The sequence below is a fragment of the Callospermophilus lateralis genome, chromosome X (genome assembly GCF_048772815.1).
Source record: "Callospermophilus lateralis isolate mCalLat2 chromosome X, mCalLat2.hap1, whole genome shotgun sequence".
In the NCBI taxonomy this organism is placed as follows: domain Eukaryota; kingdom Metazoa; phylum Chordata; class Mammalia; order Rodentia; family Sciuridae; genus Callospermophilus; species Callospermophilus lateralis.
The window spans coordinates 5,968,169-5,986,840 of NC_135325.1; the positions used below are offsets into that span (position 1 = coordinate 5,968,169).

Below are 18,672 nucleotides of genomic sequence, written 5' to 3' on the forward strand. Positions count from 1 at the left end.
ATGAAATAAAAACTTTCCACAATAAAGAAGAAAGATTCTGGTTGATACTTATCCTTATACTTTAAGAAACTTAGGAAAACAACAGAAAACTAAAAGAAGTTAGGAAATAAGAAAGATTAGAGTAGAAATTAATGAAATAGGAAATCGAAAAGTGGTAGAGAAATATCAGTGAAACCAAAAGCTGGGTCTTTGAAAAGATCAACAAAATTGACCAACATTTATGGAATCAGTTCTATGGTGTGTTTTAAACAGTTGATTATCTATTGTCCTTAGCTCTTGTCTTCTCATTTTCTGCAAAGGTTATTTCAAACCTTTTCTATTTTCCTCAATATTGCCCCCAACCCAGCACACACAAAAGCAAGCTCACACATGTGCCAAATGCACTAAATTTGTAGGAAATGATTGTGTCATGATTTTTATAGGGAAAATAAAGCCATCAGATGGGAATTCTTTAATTTCTGACCATCAAACTTACTGTTTCATTTCATGGATTTAATGAATCAGTCAGACTATAAGAGAAACCCTTGGTGATGACTTTTGAAAACAAATTCTATGCATTAAAATGAGTGATAGATAAGCCAGTTTGGATAAACTAAGGGAACCTGGACCTTTGCCAATTGCCACTAACAGAACAAGGGTGAATCCTGGCTACATTGCTTGGAGTGGGCTCAACAATGAAGTACCTGTGTGTTTGCTGGTTAGAAATTGTTCTCACTGCCTGCCTTACTTGGGAAACTTGTTCTCCCCTTGGGAATTTAAAGTGGGTACAGTATTTTCATGCGACTTTCCCCCCAATTTTGTTTCAAGGGATATGTTTCTCTCTTTATGTTCTATCTGTGATGAATCTAGTTGTGAACCAATCTGCACCCTATTTATTCATGTGAGGGAGGAGCAGAATGCTTTTGAACAGATTCTGCTTTTGAAATTACTTGGAATCTGCTTTTTGCTATGTCCCGGACTAACGTTGAAGTATCATACCAGGGAGATTGTTATTCATTAGTCATTTATTTCTAAGCTTGGGAAGTGGGAGTGCTACAAAGGGAGGAGAGGTTGGGTGGAGGAAAAGAAAGAGAACAGCATGTGTAGTTGTGTGCTCATGGTAGTGAGTATTATGGCCTGTTCTTATTCTTGAAGAAAAATTAGGCCTAGCTTTATACAAGTAAACTGATCCCTCCCCACAAAACTGTGTTTAGGCACTGAGCTATAGGTGAGAAGAAAGGAGATGTTCTTGTATTTACAGAAAAAAAAAGGGAGAGGAGAGGGAGAAGGAGAGACAGAGAGGGAGGGAGACATAGAAAGGGAAGAAGGAAAAAAGAGAGAGAAGACAGCAAGCTGTGATTCCTTCTAAAGCTGTTTCTAAAATTCCTTTAAGCCTTCATGATTATTATACATAATTGTTATAACACTTTCTTGGGTTCCAGCACAAGAGGGGGTTAAATAATTCCAAAACTCTCTTTGACACTCTGATTCTCTAGAACCTGGCATGGGTGATAATGACAGTGGAGGGGTTGGAAGTTGCTATGGGAAGAGAGATGGGGGAAGTGTGGCTTTTGTTGCTCCCCATAGAGTTCCTGAATATATTTCTTCTCTCATAACAGAGGGTTTGTGTTGTCAGTTAAGCCCAGAAGAAGGATAATCATAGCGGCTAAGGCACAGAGAGGTTGGATTTATCTGTGACTCTGGTGACCGTGGGCTGCTCCCCAGGAAGTACAGTTGTTTCACTGCTGCTAATCCACAGCCTGCTATAAAGGGGGAAAATAATAAATGAACCCAGAATGTTATGTTAGGTTTTAGCTCATTGACTTAAAAGGCTGAGGTATAATTTCCCTGAGATTTTTTCCAGTCATGAACATCTGCTCACAGGAGCCTGCAACATCTGCAGCACTTGTAGTCATTCTTTGCAAAAGACCATAAAGTTTATAGAAAAATGAGTCCACCCAGACACAGAGGAGACCTGGCAGAACCACCTTCCTGGCTGAGAACTTTGTTGTTTTATATTTCAACATGAGCTGCAGAACACTGTGTGCCTATACTTGAGGACATTGGGAGAAAATATAGCTGGAATTTCTTCTCTGCCCTTTCCACACACAAATGCACACCCCATTCCTGCAGTATACTGGGTGCTCTCTCATTTATATTATCTTCTTTATATTATATTTATATTATCTTCTTTATAACCCTGACAGTGGCCCTGGTTGTAGCTATTTGCTCTTTCCACTATAATGAATGCTTATAGAGACAGTTTTAAGTGAATATGTTGAATTGGGAATTTTTAGCCCCAAACACAAGTTTCTGAAGTCTGGATTCACAATTATATGGCAAGGAAGAATTGCTAAATAGAGGCAACATCATACCATAGACTGGATTGGGACTGGGAGATCTCCGTTCTGGTCTCAGTTCTTATATATCACTTGGTTTCTTTGGGGATTTCACGTCTCATTTATATAGTGGGGAAGCTGACTTCAATTTTCCGTCTCTTCTAGCTCTTATGATAAATCAACCAGGAATCAACATTCAGTATGACCCCAACCCTGTAACATAAGTGCACAGGGTTGAAGGGGGGAGAAGGCAAGAAATAACTATGCCAAAATATTTTCAGAAGTGGTAGGATTTTAAGGGAGCACTAACTTTATTTTTGTTCCTTTTGCCATCTTGTAAATATTCCATAATGTGTGGAAAATGAGTTCACCCAGACACAGAGAAGTGTGTATTTTTTTGTGTGTGTGTGTGTGTGTGTGTATCTAATTTATCATCTAAGTCATGTAAAAATAGTGAATTATTTAGGGAGAAGATGGCACCATCTTTTTATTGCATTATCTCCCTCAGATAGGTCCATTATAACACCTCCACTGAGTGTTCCCTACCTAACCATTGTTCTCCCAAATCACTCCCACAGTGCTTACTTGTTGCTTTCTCCCAAATCACTCCCACGGCGCTTACTTGTTGCTTTGGGTGTATTAGACTTTTTTGTATGTAAGTGTGGTTTGTTTGTTTGTTTGTTTGTTTATTTATTTATGGTGCTGGAATTGAACCCAGGGCCTTGTGCATGCGAGGTAAGCACTCTACCAACTGAGCTATATCCCCAGCCCCTGTTTATGTATGGTTTATAAACTCAATTGGATCAAAGGCTTCTCAAGATTAGTGTGTCTTCTTTTTTTAATTCATTTTGAAATTGCTTTGGCACTACACATTATAAACATTTACAGTTATTTGTTGATGGAATGAATGAATTAAATATTTCATTCCAATATATTGGATCTAGATGTTTCTTTTCTTACTCAGTTAAAAAGACTGATAGGGCTTTGCACAGGGGCCAACTTAGAGTTCTAAAAAGTTCTATTGATATTACTTCTGTCCTCCAAGAACCCCAAGGAGTTTATACACATCTATGAATGTCTTCAATGAAAATATTTATGATGGGTACCATAGAAGTGATGGAACCTTCAGAGTACAGGATTTCTAGGATGGAGAATTCGTTTTCAACAGCACATCAGGAAAATTATACCTGGCATTTTTGGTGCCTCATAGAACATTCTTTGTTCTTCCTCTGATTTTGGACACATCTACAATAGATAGTTCCAAGCAATTTCATGGTGATGCTGATAGCATCCTACCTCAATGTGTTAACATGTGTGTCTTTCTGCCTCAGGATTTTCTCTAACACTGTAGGAGCTGGCTTGGTCCATGTACAAGAGCAGCTTAAAAAGGCGGGGGAATATACTGTCCTCTGGAATAGCTTAAAACCAATTAAAGATGGGAGCTGGTGGATTAAGTCTCCAAACTCCAGTTCTTTGAAGGATGGACCATTCTGAGAGGATCCCTGTGGAATCAATTTCTTATTGCTTATATCAGTGATCTCAGTAAAGCAACTTATATTGGATTTTCCTCCATCTGTGTTTTACTTTTTTTACTTCTTTACTCAATATGTGTACTCAAGTCCTTGTCTCAGGCTCTGTATTTGTAAGAAACCAAATTAAGGCAGAAGCCATTATGATTATGATGGATTTGAACTAGGCCTTGTCCACAGGCAAAGACAAAGTAAAGGGGGGTGGTTAGGTAGTGGCATATTGTAAGGAAGGCATTGAGAGCACAGTATATACCTGGTGTAGTAGTTTTGATGTATAAAGATGTGGAATCTATTCTTCATTATTTGAATCTGAACTGACCTTGGCTTGCTCTAGAAGTGAAGTTGTGTGACTTCTGAGCTTAGGTTAGGCCTTAAGCAGCCTGGTAAAATGCTGCTATTATTCTTATAACTGCCATGTTTACAAAAAGGACTAGCCTGCTGGAGGATGGGAACCACATGAAGCACAAGCTTTTTCAGCAGGGGAACCCTCTAGATACTCCAGTCACCCCATAAAGGGACCACAGACATATAGTGAGTAAAGCTGGACCAGAGAGCTCAATACAAATCACCAACCAGAAGAACTTCAGGCTAATAAATGGTGGTTGTTTTAAGCCACTAAGTTCTGGAATGATTTTCTCTGCAATGAAAACTGATATATCAGGGAAAACTGGGTCATCCTGATTAGCCAGAAGATGACATCCATGACTTACTTAGATCAAGGCTCAACTGAGGTAGGTTTTGAATGCCATCCTCAAGGTTATAAGTGATTCAGTACGTAAGGAGACAGTGGAGGAAATGGCTGGCAAATCACCAAAGATTTAGGCTCCCTATTCCTTAGTGTACAGTTATTGCTATGAAGGGACTCCTCAGCAGGGACTATATTTCCCCATATCTCTTTGTTCTCTCCATGGAGTTATAAGTGGCAGGAATAGGTGTAACCTTTAGGCTGAGATGGCTAGGTATTGGTATAGGATCCTCCATGCTCTCCCTCTTCCCCTTCTGGTAGCTGGATGATACTCAGGCAACCTTGAACCTACAGAATGGTGGAACCACAAGAATGCAACCTGCATTCTAGAGTCTCTCCCTAGAGATTTAATTGAAGAGGCAATTACCTGAATATGGGCTTGGACATGACAACAGAAAGAAAAGCACCAAAGTAGAAAGTCCTTTTGTGGTAGTTATCTTCCTTCCAGGGGAGGAAACTAGTTAAACTGTCAACAGTTTCACTATTGAATAAGAAAATATTTATGCCTAAATTTGTTTCCACCTTTTTGGTTGTGAATTAGAAAACTGGTCCCACCTAATATTTCAGGATAGGAATCTTAAGAGCCCAGTTCTCAAAAAAATCCAAAGTTTTTTTTTAAAGGATAATAATAATGATGATGTTTAATCTATGAGAAATGCCTTGTCCCCTCTCTTGATTCTGGAACACCCTGCTGCTTTCTCCAATGCACTACTGAGATCCCAATCTAAACAAATACTACCATTTCGTTGCTTTATTCTTCTTTGTGAATGTGAACACAGATCCTCCTGAGGAAACCGGAAGGTTTTAAAGAATTTTCTTGAAAACAATTTAGATGGATTTCATTTCTGTTCACTGTAGGAGCAATTCTGAGCTTGTATATGGGAGTGTTTTAGAGCCACATGTTCCTGAAAGAGACTCATTTCTTAGGATTGCTCCTTGGGACAACAACCATCCTTGGCATCTCATAGCTGTGGCACTGCTACAAGTAGCTTGGCTTCCTTGCATCATTGATTGGCTTGGCTGTGCCTCTTCCCACAACTCTCTGCCTGACTTCCAAGATTAGGTCTGTCCCAGGCAGTCAAAACTTCATAGGACATCCCTGAACCCAGCAGTCTGTCTGGCTGAGCATTTTCTTTATGGCCTGTGGCCATACCACCAGCGCTTAGCTTATGGGTCCCCTGGTATTGGCCCCTCCCTTGTTTCAGCCTGTTTGTCAAGTCTCCTTGACCTGGTCTACCCAAACCAAGCCCAGATTTTGACATTATCCTAAGGGCATCTGTAGCTCTTCAGCTGTGCTTCACGGTGGCCTTGGAGTTCTTCCACCTCCCACCCAGCTCCCAGAGCTCCCTGGAATGTTGAGAAGGAGCTTTGACCTAGACCTGGCTCACCTCACACCATAACTAATAAGTTTATTATAGCATGTAATAAAAGTCAAACCAGCTTGACTCAGATTCTTAAAGGGCCAATTTCAAACATCCCATATCATCCTAGCAGAGCATACTGTTAATTTTATTTAAAAATCTCTTTCTGGTGTTGTACTGGGAAAAATGTGTGTTCAGTATCCCACAACATTCCACTTTAGTGTTTTAAGGGATGTGAGATTTCTTCTATTATCTGAGCTAAAATGCCATAATTATAATTTTTGTGTTTTCCTTTTGTGCTTGTTTTAGGAGTTGAAACTAAGATCGATACCAAGACTTAAATACTGGCTACCCCTATAATGGGAAGTTGGTTAATGATAATAATAACAGTGATGATAATAACACTAATCAGCATTTACTGAGCACCTATTACATGTCAGGCTCATTTAAAACCAAATTATATAGTATCTTATTGAGATCCCATGATACCCTTGCCCTGTAAGATAAATATTATTTCATTTTACAGATGAGGAAATAGAGGTACAAAAGTGAAATGATTTACCAAATTTCATAAAATACAACAATTGGGTAGCTTGGAATACAGGCCATGTGTTTGTGTTGTTAGCTTTATGTTATCTTGTATCTCAGTGTGTGGCAGACAGGTCCTAGTTACATGTTTTTTCCCTCTTAATTAAATATGGGAGCAAATGATGGTGGAATTTTCTTCAATAATTGAAAAAAACCCACTGGGAGTTATTCTGTGTAATTACACCAGTCACCATCAGCTCTTCAAAGCAGGAAAATTAAAAATAACTTTCTAGACTTCTAGAATATAAAATTCAACCATAATTTCACCACCCAGAAATAACTATTGTTAATTCAAATATTGTTAATACTTGAATATTTTTTAGTATTTTTATTTTCAGTGCCTTCAAATATTGTTAATAATAAAAGTACTTTTAGAAAGTACAAAGAATCAAAAAGAAATAAAAGTCATTCTGAGTTCTATTGTATGATCAGCTTCTCACAGTCTGCCTGTATCTCTCTCTCTGTTTGGGTCATATTGTTTTATAATCTGAGTTTTGTAATTTAACAATATTTTATAAATGTCCTTTGTGACACTTCTATGCCCTTTCATGACACTTCTACTGGAATTTTTTTCTCTTCTGATTTTGTGCTGGGGATTAAACCTATGGCTATGCTTAGCATGTACTCTACCATGTAACTACACTATGGGCTGTGATAGTAAAGTAAAAGTGACTCCATTTTGTTTTGTGACTCCATTCTGTAAAGCAACCATGCCAAGTAGAAGGGTCATGACCAGGGCAGATGATCTTTTCCTTTTTGCTATAGAAACCTTTAAGAACACGGAACTACCTAATGGGGCATTGTTTCTGTAACTAGGGTAATGGGGCTCTGTTTCTGTAACTGGGATGACTTGGCTAATTGTGATTGGCTAAGTGTCCCTCCGCCTGACTGCACTCTCCTGCTTCTGTAACTTGGCTTGCTTGCATTGGATAGACCCTCAAACACCCCCTTTTCAGTTTTCATGCTTAAAGGAGTGCTCTTGCAATTGTTTGGGGCTGATCAGGGGAACAGCTTTATGTTTTGGTCAGTCACCACTGGTGTGCTTCAATAAAGGCATGATTTGATTATACATGAGTGGTCTGGAAGTCAATTTATGAAACCTGGGATGTTGTTTTAACTATAATAGGGCAAGTTTTCTGTTTTGAAAACTCAGTGACTTAAAACAACCCACATTTATTATCTCCCAGTTTCCATGGATCAGGAGTCCAGGCTCAGCTTAACTTGATCCTCTGGTCAGGGTCTCACAAGTTTGTCATTGGGGTGTTGATCAGGCTTCATCCTTATCCAAAAGTTTGACTAGGGAAGAATTCACATCCAAGCTCATTCAAGTTGTTGACCAAATTAATATTCTTGAGGTTATATGACTGAGGGCCTATATTCTTGCTAGCTATTTATTAGAGGCTGGCCTCAGGCCCTATAGGCTGTCCACAGTTCATTACCATGAGGCCCACCACATGGAGGGTTCACAATATGGTGGTTTGTTTCTTTAAGGTCTACAAGATGAATATATCCATTCATTTATATTCTCTCTCTCTCTTTCTTTTTCTCTGGTACTGAACATTGAACTCAGGGATGCTTAACCACTAGTCATATCCCCTGTCCTTTGAAAAAAAACTTTTTTGATACAGGATCTTTCTGAGTTGCCTAGGGCATCACTAAGTTGCTGAGACTGGCTTTGAACTCACAATCTTCCTGCCTCAGCTTCCCCAGCCACTGGGATTACAGAGTACACCACCACATGGCAAGTATTATATCTGTCTCTATCATGACCTAACCACAGAAGTGGCATCCCATCACATTTGCTATATTGTATTTAATAAAATCAAGTGCCAAGTTCTCCCATCACTCAAGGAAAGGAGATTATACAGATAAGACCATAGGGCTATTCTAGGGTTTATTTGTCACACACTATTTAAAACTGAGTCATAATATTTCAGCTTTTTTTTTTAACATTGAGAGCAGGTACTGTTTTATTAACTGACCAGATTACAAAAATACCATGGTAGATACCTTAGTATCCTTCTAATAAGCCTGTCAATCTGGTCTTCCCTATTGCCAGCATCTCCACCTTCTATAAAATGGGTGGTCTTTTTCTTCATTCCACCTCTTGAATAAGACAATTTGAAGGGCTACTGGAAGTTATTTGCTCCTTTGAAGTGTTTTCCAGCCACGTAGATCTCATGAATTAGATCTTCCATGCAGAATATTTATCAAGAGATAGAGCAATGAAAGTGTTATCTGTCAAGGCAATTTGTTTCTTATTGATTTTGCCATATCCACACTTGTAGGTTCATTCACTGACTTCAGGTTTCGGTACCCCCATGCAATATATGGTTCCATGATCCTCAGCATGCTAATTGAAGCCTTGTTGAGCTTAACTAAGGTGCCATTGAAGATATGGTGAAGGTGAAGAAGTTGTAACACTTACAAAACTTTGGGTTCACACCATTGATACCTCTGATCCTGATGACAAATGTCAATATGGGTTCTGCAGGTACATAGAAGTTGCCAACTTTTGTTGCCATCCTAGCCATTTGAATTTCCATTCCGATGGATGGAGCTAGAGAATATCATACTAAGTGAAATAAGCCAAACTGAAAAAACCAAAGGCCAAATGTTTTCTCTGATAAGTGGATGCTGGTCCATAATGGGGGGTGGGAAAGGGAAGAATGAAGGAACTTTAGATTGTGCAGACAAGAGTGAGGGGAGAGAAAGGTCAATGGAATGAGATGGACATTATTACCCTATATACATGTATGATTAAACTACTATTGTGACTCTGCACCATGTTCAACCAGAGGAAGAAGTTGTGTTCCATTCATGTACAATGTGTCAAAATGCATTCTACTGACATGTACAACAATTAGAGCAAATTAAAAAAACAAATATCCATTCTGTACATCTGCCTATATTCCTTATAGTAATGATTGGGTTTTTCATACATAAGCTTCCTCCTTGCCCTTTTTTTGTATGTGTGTGGTTCTAGGGATTGAACCCAGGGCCTTGCGCATGCGAGGCAAGCACTCTACCAACTGAGCTACATCCCTAGCCCTCTCCTTGACTTTTGAAGCATCTTTTGGACAGACTTCTTTCTCAGGTGCTTTACCTTCATCTCTGTGAAATTCCTTCACTTTTCCTTAAGGGTTTTTGGCACAGCAAGAACCTTCTTTTTGTTCTCTTTGGCACCCTCCATGGTTCCAGCTGGAAAAAGAGGATGACTTCAGCTTTTGATACATTCCTTTCTTCCTTCCTTCCTTCCTTCCTTCCTTCCTTCCTTCCTTCCTTCCTTCCTCCCTTCCCTCCCCCTCCCTTTCTTTCTTTCTTGGTATCAGGGATTAAACTCCTGAGACACATCCCCAGCCCTTTTTTATATTTTGTTTTGAGACAGGGTCTCACTAAGTTGCTTAAGGCCTTGCTAAGTTGCTGAGGCTGTCTTTGAACTTGTGATCCTCCTGCCTCAGCCTCCCAAGCCACTAGGATGGATAACAGGCATGCACTGCCATGCCCAGCCATACTATAATTTCTTTACTGAACTCCTTATATTTGGAATTTGTTTCTATGCTTTTTGTCATTATAAATAAAACAGCAGTTATCACGTTATTAATCAGATTTCTATCAATATAAAAATACCCAATATAATTAACTTATTACAAAGAGAAAAAATTTATTTTGGCTCATAGTTTTGGAGGTTTCAGTCCATGATTGATTATCCCTGTTGATTTGGGCCTGTGGTAAGGCAGTACATCATGGTGGGCGCACATGGTGGAGCAAAACTACCACCTCATGGCCAAGAGGCAAAAGAAAGAGAAGAAATAGCTAGGGTACCACAATCCCCTTCAAGGATATGTCCTTCAATGACCTAAGGCCCAACTTCCTAAAATTTTTACCACCTTCTAATAGGACCACACTGAGGACCAAATTTTTAACACATGGATCCTTGCGGGACATTCAAATCCAAACTGTATTAATCATCCTTGTAGTTATATCTTTTCAAAGGCCTTTAATTATACATCCTTTTCAAATATTATAGGAGATGGATTTTCTGGGTCAAAAAGTTTATGCATTTTAAAGGCAATTAATAGTGTAGTATATAAGGGGACAGGAGGCTTTTTAATGAACTAAACTGGGTTAGTATTTATAAACTGCTTGAATATTGCTGGCCACACTGGAAGGACACATTCATACATTAATTAAAATCAACAAAAATAAAATTGAGTTATTTTTATCCTCATATCAACCCTTTGGGGTATGTACTAACGCTATTTGCATTTTATAGAAGAGGAGGCTAGAGTAAAGAGAAAGGTAACTGGATTGAATACCAAAAGACCTGGGTCATGTTCCAGCCCCTCCATTCATCAAGCATATGACTACAAAATAACAATGAAAATAACTACAGTTATTTTTCCTGTCTAAGTTTACTATCTCTTCTTTCACCATTTACTTGAGCAAGTACTAAGAAACTGTAGACTGGTGATTCTTACCCTTGGCTGCACTGTGGAATCACTTGTGGAGCTTTAAAAAACTAGAATTGCCTGGATTCTGGCTTTGGAAATTCTGATGCAAATGTTCTGGGCTATGGCCTGGGCATCAGAATTTTTTAAAGCTCCTAGTGGAATCTAATGTGCAGCCAGAGATGAGGTCAACTACTAGAGTTGCCTATACTTGCAAGAGATTGTTGAGGAAGTAACATTCAGTTCTTGTTTTTCTGTTCATTTTACTGTCAGGAAGTGGCACACTAGGGTCAGGCTGGATCAAACCTCAGTCTGAAACTTTATTCAACTCAGTCTGCAAAGTTAGTTTGGGAAGCCATCAATTACCTGCTGTTTTGACCCCCACTGTGGGTCCCTGGGCAGTGGGGCATGAGCATCAGCCATACTAGAAGGGGTTGCTTTCCAGTGGAGCCTGCTGCTATTTTTCTAGGAGGAAAAGCAGATCTTCACATCAGAGCTTCAGTATCCTGCTGCCTGTCAGTCACAGCTGCATGACTGAGGCTAAGGGACCAGACGCCTGGCTGCCCGCCACTGGAGCTGGGTAGCAGATTTGCTGAGGTGTCTTTGGGGGCAGGCCAGCCTTCCAGCTCACCATGAAGACTGGGAATAAATTTCTCTAAGAAGCCAAATGCAGTTCAAAATGAACATGATCAATCAATGAAATGAAAGTCTTGGTCAAGTTTCCCCAGCATGACAGAGAAGACCAGCTCCAGCTTCTGTCTTTATCCTGCATCTGGTAAATTGAGAGAAGTAAGTTTCTGCCATTTTGCTGAAATCAGACACTACCCAGTGATTATGGAGGAAAATGGTGGTGTAGAGAAGTTTTCAAAGAAAGACAATGAAGAAAATAGAAAACTCACACATAAGGCAGGCCTATTATTGTACATCAGGCATTATGCTGGATACATCATAGGTATAATATCATTGAGTATGACAAGTCCAAGAACTAGATGTGGTTAACTCCATTTCACAGATGAAGAAATTTAGCCTCTTGGCCTACAAAGCATTTGTTCTTGGCACATGGTTCTGCTTCTCAAATTGGAAAGGGAAATTTTTGATTGAAGCAGCTCATTTTTTTTAACTTCCTTGCTTTCTCTTAGAATTATTGCCATCATGGCCTGTCTTTGGCCCAATTTTGAAACATTGAAGATTGCTTTTCATGGTTCATCTTACCCACTGAATTAGTTTAGACAATGTTAACTGCTATAACAGACAAACCCCCACATCTTGGAGACCTAACACAACAGACATTTAGTTCTTGCTCACATAAAGTCCAACTGGCCATATAGGGGTGAAGATTTTGCTCCATGTAATCATTTAAGTACTATTATGGTTTAGATGTGAAGTATCCCCCAAAAGCTCATGTGTGAGACAATGTAAGAAAATTTAGAGGTGAAATGATTGGGTTATGAAAGCCTTGATATAACCAGTGCATTAATCCCCTGATAGGTATTAATTGGGTGGTAACTGTAGGCAGGTAGGGTGTGGCTGGAGGAGGTGGTCACTGGGGGGATGTGTCTTTGGGGTATATATCTTATACCTGGTGAGCAGAGCTCTCTCTGTTTCTTGGTGTCATGTCCTGAGCCACTTTATTCCACCACACTCTTCCACCATGATGTCCTTCCTTACCTCAGGCCCTGAGGAATGGAGTTGGACATCTATGGACTGAGACCTCTGAAACCATGAGCCCCCAAATAAACTTTTTCTCCTCTAAAATTGTTCTTGTCAGGTCTTTTGGTTACAATGACACAAGAACTGACTAAAACAGGAACCCAGGTTTCTTTCATGTAAGGTTCTGTCCTCCCCTAGGGTTTTGCATCTGCATTTTGTTATCCAATTGGGCCTCTGCATCTGCAAGGCAGGTGGGGAAAGGGAGTGTGGATGATCCTATAGGGAGTTGCACAGACTAGGTAAGGACATGATTCACCTCACTTTTATCCACATCCCATTAACCAGAACTCAGTCATATCTCAATGCCTATTGCAAGGAAATCTGGGAAATTTATTTAACTGTGTGCTAACAGAGACAAGGACAATGAATTTTAGTGAAAAAATATATAGAGAGTAGTCTTGTCCCCAATATGCCCCTGAGGTCCTGAGGTCTCTTCATTCCTGAGGCCTCACCTTCTTGACCACATCCACACCTTCTCCAGAAAGCTGTTTTGTGCTTCATTTAAGCTCTCCTTTGACAATGATCTCCTACCAAATTTCTATTCAATGTGCATAGGTCAGGGTAGGAGAACTGAGGGTACTTGGCCATAGTATTGCTAGGAGTGTTTATAGGGTCACCTTATACCAAAGTGACAGCTTTCTGGAGGTGTGGGTATGGTCAAAAAGGTGAGGCCTCAGGAATTCAGGAATGAAGAGATCTCAAGGCCTCAGGGGCATATTATGGACAAGACTAATTTATATATATATATTAATCCATTGTCCTTGTCTCCATTAGCACATAGCTAAATATATTTTCCAGCCTGCCTTGCAACATTATACCCTACAGGGATTGAAGGCAGCTTGGAAAGACCAGGTACTGCTTTGCTACATCCCACTGGGCCAGCCAACTGAGTTCAAGTTGACTGATTCAGGTTTGTTGGAAGCTCTCTTGTCTCTAAGTATGGCTACCATTCATCCCAGAAAGAAGAGCTCAGGGCACATGTGTACTACTGCTTCTTTGCTTCACACTTTCCTACCTACGACAAACTTATAGATATCTAAGTTTGTGGGCCTCTCAAAGATATCTGGCTCACCTTCTGCCAGCTCTTCAGAGCAGGGAGTCAGCAATGGAGAGGTTGCTGACCTGTGGCTTAACTGTTCATTTGACTAATGCTGATGAATGTCAGCATGTCAGACTCTGAAAACCCTGACTGTTTTGCCTTCAGAGTTTCTTCGTGTGTGTGTGTGTGTGTGTGTGTGTGTGTGTGTGTGTGTATGTGTGTGTGTGTGTGTGTGTGGTTTTGTTTTTTTCCAGCTCTGCTAGCTTCAGACCCCAGGGAGAAGATGAGTTTTATAGTGATGGACGGCAGGGATTTTTCACACCTGCCAATTCTGCTAATGAGTCTGCTAACCCCCTTCTTGATTATTGGTGGGATAAAAGTAAATGAAATGTTCAATCTGGTTTAAATGTAGTCATTTGTGATAATATAAATGGATCTTTTAGAAGATATTGAAATTCTCATTTGGTGAAAATTTGTTTCTCAGCACTTACCCAGCACCATGAGGAAAACAGCAGGCAGCTTCCTTTGCCTTCACTGGATGCCAGGCCTATGCCTTTGGTTGGTGCATATTGGGTTCTGACCTCTCTCTCCATGTGAATAAGGCATGTGACCCTCTCAGGATGACCAGGCCTTCCTTGAACTCCTGAAGACTGTAGACTTTGGTGTCTGCTGAGGCCTCTGCCCACTGTAGGTTAACAATGTACCATTGAGGTACGTTTGTGGTAGAACCTCTGGCTTTTAACCTAAGCATCATACCCTACAGGGATTGAAGGCAGCTTGAAAAGACCAGGGACTGCTTTGCTCCATCCCACTGTGCCAGCCAGCTGAGTTCAAGTTGACTGCTTCAGGTTTGTTGGAAGCTCTCTTGTCTCTAAGTATGGCTACCATTCATCTCATAAAGGAGAGCTCAGGGCACATGTGTACTGCTGCTTCTTTGCTGTGCATTTTCCTACCTATCACAAATTCATAGGAATTTGCCAGAGTTCCTTCTTCCCACCTGCCGGGCCTAATCCCCTTAAAAGAGGGAGGAATGGATGTTTGGAACTCCATTAAGGGGTTTGCTGCCAAGCTGCGGGGGAAGTGGTGAAGTTGGAGGATGGAAAGTAGAGATGGGGATTCTTCTTTTTTTTTTATTGGTTGTTCAAAACATTACAAAGCTCATGATATATCATCTTTCATACATTTGACTCAAGTGGGTTATGAACTCCCATTTTTACCCCAAATCCAAATTGCAGAATCACATCGGTTACACACTCACATTTTTACATAATGGCATATTAGTGACTGTTGTATTCTGCTACCTTTCCTATCCCCTACTATCCCCCCTCCCCTCCCATCTTCCCTCTCTACCTCATCTGCTGTTGTTCAATTCTCTCCCTTGTTTCCCCCCCCTTTCCCCTCACAACTTCTTATATGTAATTTTGTGTAACATTGGGGATTATTCTTTAGAGACAAACTGTTCGAAGCTTAGTTAAGTATTAACCCCCTACAATAGATGCAGCTACAGAGCAATGCCATGGTTTATGTTTTGGGTAAATAAACAAGGTATTTAAGTAGCAGAAATAACCAAGACCAACAACCCAAGGACAGTTTTTTTTTTTAAAAAAAAAACACGTAATATTCTGAATGCACTCATGGCCTCACTTTGCACAAGAACACAATTAATGCTGGGGGTTTATCTGACCACATAAGTGTGTTCATTTATGTGGTAGCTAGTTTTCCTGCCCAGCTGACCTTCTGTTTTTACACTCTCCTTCTTTGAATTGCTCCATTATGTTCAAACAAAAAATGTGAAAAGAAGAAAAGGATAGAGGAAAAAGCAGAACTGAGATGATTTTAATTTTTTGCTGATGATAATACTCATGTATTGAGGCTGAATGATGAGTCCCTTTGGGGATACATGGCCAATGATGAAGGGAGCAGCAGTGCTAAACTGATATTTTCTGGATGGAAGTCGGTTGCCAAGGTATTAGGAAGACCCAGAGGATTTCTGACCCTCTTCTCTTTAACCTTGCAATGCTAAGGGCACAGAAGCATCTCACTGCACACAGGGGCTCTTGAATAATACTGGTATGTTGATTTCCATAAGGTTTAGTGCATGGTTGGTTCTCCAATTCAGTCTTTCCTTGACTTGGTTCGCATACCCCAAATCCAGCCTTCAGAAGATACTCACATACCATTGAAACAATATCACATTATGGAATGAAAAACAGACCAAGATTTAAGTCTTAGTTTTTATCCCTTACTAGCTATATGATCTTGGTATAGCAAGACTATGCTTTCCAAAGTGGCTGTAACAATATCTTTCATCCTACATATTCTTCTAAACCCTTGCCTGCACCCATCAGAAGGCAGAGTCTAGGTCTCCCCTTCTTGAATCAGGGATTATTTTCACAAACAGAATATGGAGGAGGTGATATGGTATGACTTAAGAGGTTAGCTTATAGATTATGCAACTTCTGCTTGGTTCTTTTCAGATACTCAGAACCCAGATCCATGTTGTGAGAAAGCCCAAACAGCCTGAGTGGCCTAAGTGGAGAGGAACCAAGGCTATTGGTCTACAAACCTGACAGAGCTCCCAGTTAATAGCTGGCATCAGCTTACTATCCATGTGGAGAACCATCTTTTTTAAGCCTCTAAGTTTTGCTTATTTTATGGTAACAGGTAATCGCAACATTTAGGATCCAAAAGTCCCTCCCACATTTTAGAATATACTCTCTATATAAATCACCAGTATATAAGTAAATCTATAAGTGTGTCTTTGTTGTAGGGAAACCCCAAACCTTGAAGCAATCACAATACTAGTCACTAGAGAAATCATTCCATAAATTGTATATACCCATCCACACCACAGACTGTGAAGTCATTATAGAGTCAATTAGATCTATATTGATTACCTTAGGAAGATCTCTGTGATATATTTTTAAGGTAGAAAAAACAGTTGCAGAGTAATTTATAATATCCAATTTGTGTAAAAATGAACAGTAATTAACTCTACACATGTGTATTTCTGTTTATAGGTGTTTGGAGAATTGTGTAGAAAGATACACATCATGCTGTTTGGAGAATTGTGTAGAAAGATACACATCATGCTGGTAACACTGGATAATTTAGTAATATTGGGGAAAAACAGGCAAGGCTCCTGGTCATAGTGTGTGATATTAAAGAAGGTCTTGGGCCAAGAATGGTGGTGCTCACCTGTAATCCCAGTGGCTGGGGAGGCTGAGGCAGAGGGGTTACAAGTTCAAAGCCAGCCTCAGAAACTTAGTGAGACCCTGTTTCAAACTAAAAAACAAAAAGAGTTGGAGATGTGGTTTAGTGGTTGAGCATCCTTGGATTCAATCCCTGGTACTGAAAAAAAAAAAAAAAAAAAACCAAAACAACAACAAAAAACAAAGCAAAACAAAAGAAGATAGTGTTGTTAATATATATTTTTGGATTGTTTCACTTGGTAGAGTGATCATATCTTGTCTTTGAAACAAAAGAAATACAATAGAGGAAATGACATTTTCCTATTAAATTTAATAAGGACATGGAACCTACAGTAAGACAGATGTGGACTTGAATCCTGATCTATCGCATACTAAGTGATGTTAATTAAGCAAGCTACCTGGTTTTCCTGGGATTTTGTTTCCATACCTATAAAAAAGAATATTAGAGCAAAACCCAATATTATACATAATTTCTATAATGGGTGTCATTGGAAGAAATTGATGGGATTATTTCTATTGTTACCCTAATATTGGTCCTTGTTTTGTAAATTTATTTTATCCATATTCTGTGTATTCAATCTGGTCATAGGAAATAGTTAAATGTATCTACATTTTAATAAGACCTTTGATTTTCATTCATTTGTGATACTAAACTATAAAAGGAAATTTGCACAAATGTACTAAATGAAGTTTGAATACAAAAAAGGAAGCATAACAGTGCCTACCTTGCAGAATGATTGTGAGGATTAAATAAGAACCTCATTTTGCATGCATAATCCCAATATGAGCCTTACCTTCCCCACATCCAGTCTTGGTTGACATCCTGTCTAAAGAAATACAGTCAACAGATAAAAAACAAATGAGTACTTCAGGCTTCCTTATATTCATTCATTGTCTTTCTCTTTCTGTCTCTGTCTGTGTCTCTCTGACTCTCTCTCTCTCTCTCTCTCTCTCTCTCTCTCTCTCTCTCTCTCTCTCCTTCCTCTCTCTCTTCTTCTTGCTCTCTCATTCCCCAACTTCAAAAGGGAATTGGGGGGAAAGTGAAGTGTTACAAAATTTTGTCAAAATCCTTTCTCCTACCATTTCCCTTCTCAGTAACTTCCACATAGGTGATAGTGATGATAATAATGACAATGATGATGGTTCACTGAACCTTGAATGTGTGTTGTAGGGAGCCAGCGACCACACCCTAAAATGGCGTCGGTCTCCTTCTTCCGCTTTCTTGGCAGTTGGAGTTGTTGAAGTAAACAACTCCTTGTAAGGCTGTAGAGCTGAGCTCTGACTTGTTTCCGCTTTCGTGTACCAATCAGTTTTTCCCACGTGGCACAAGTGCGTTGGCTGGGCGAGGGATTTAAGCTAGTGCAGACTGGGAGAGAGAGAGTTTTTTCGCCATGCTTCAAGGGTCCTGAATAAACTGCTGAAAGAAGAATCCTGTGTCGTGTCTTCCTTGCTGGTGAGGGGACATGACAGTGTGTCCTAAATTTTCTGTGTTTTACATGTGTGTCACATTTCAATGTCAAAAATAAGCAGAGTTCTAGGATTGCTACCCAGGTAGTCTGGCTACAAAACCAGCCTTTTTAACCATAATTTGAAACCTAGGAAAACCTCAATAAACCCTCTAGACTTTTTTGCTTCATTTGCTCTTAGTTAACCTCCATTCACATTTCCCCTACCTCATCCCATAAATATTCACAAACCTTATTCACTGGGAAGTGTTTT

General features: G+C 39.7%; 1 pseudogene; it reads right to left on the reverse strand.

Annotated features, from left to right (window-relative positions):
• Positions 1-1,645: 1,645 nt before the first annotated feature.
• Positions 1,646-9,734, reverse strand: LOC143639329 (large ribosomal subunit protein uL30-like; annotated as a pseudogene).
• Between the last annotated feature and the right edge of the window lie 8,938 nt (positions 9,735-18,672).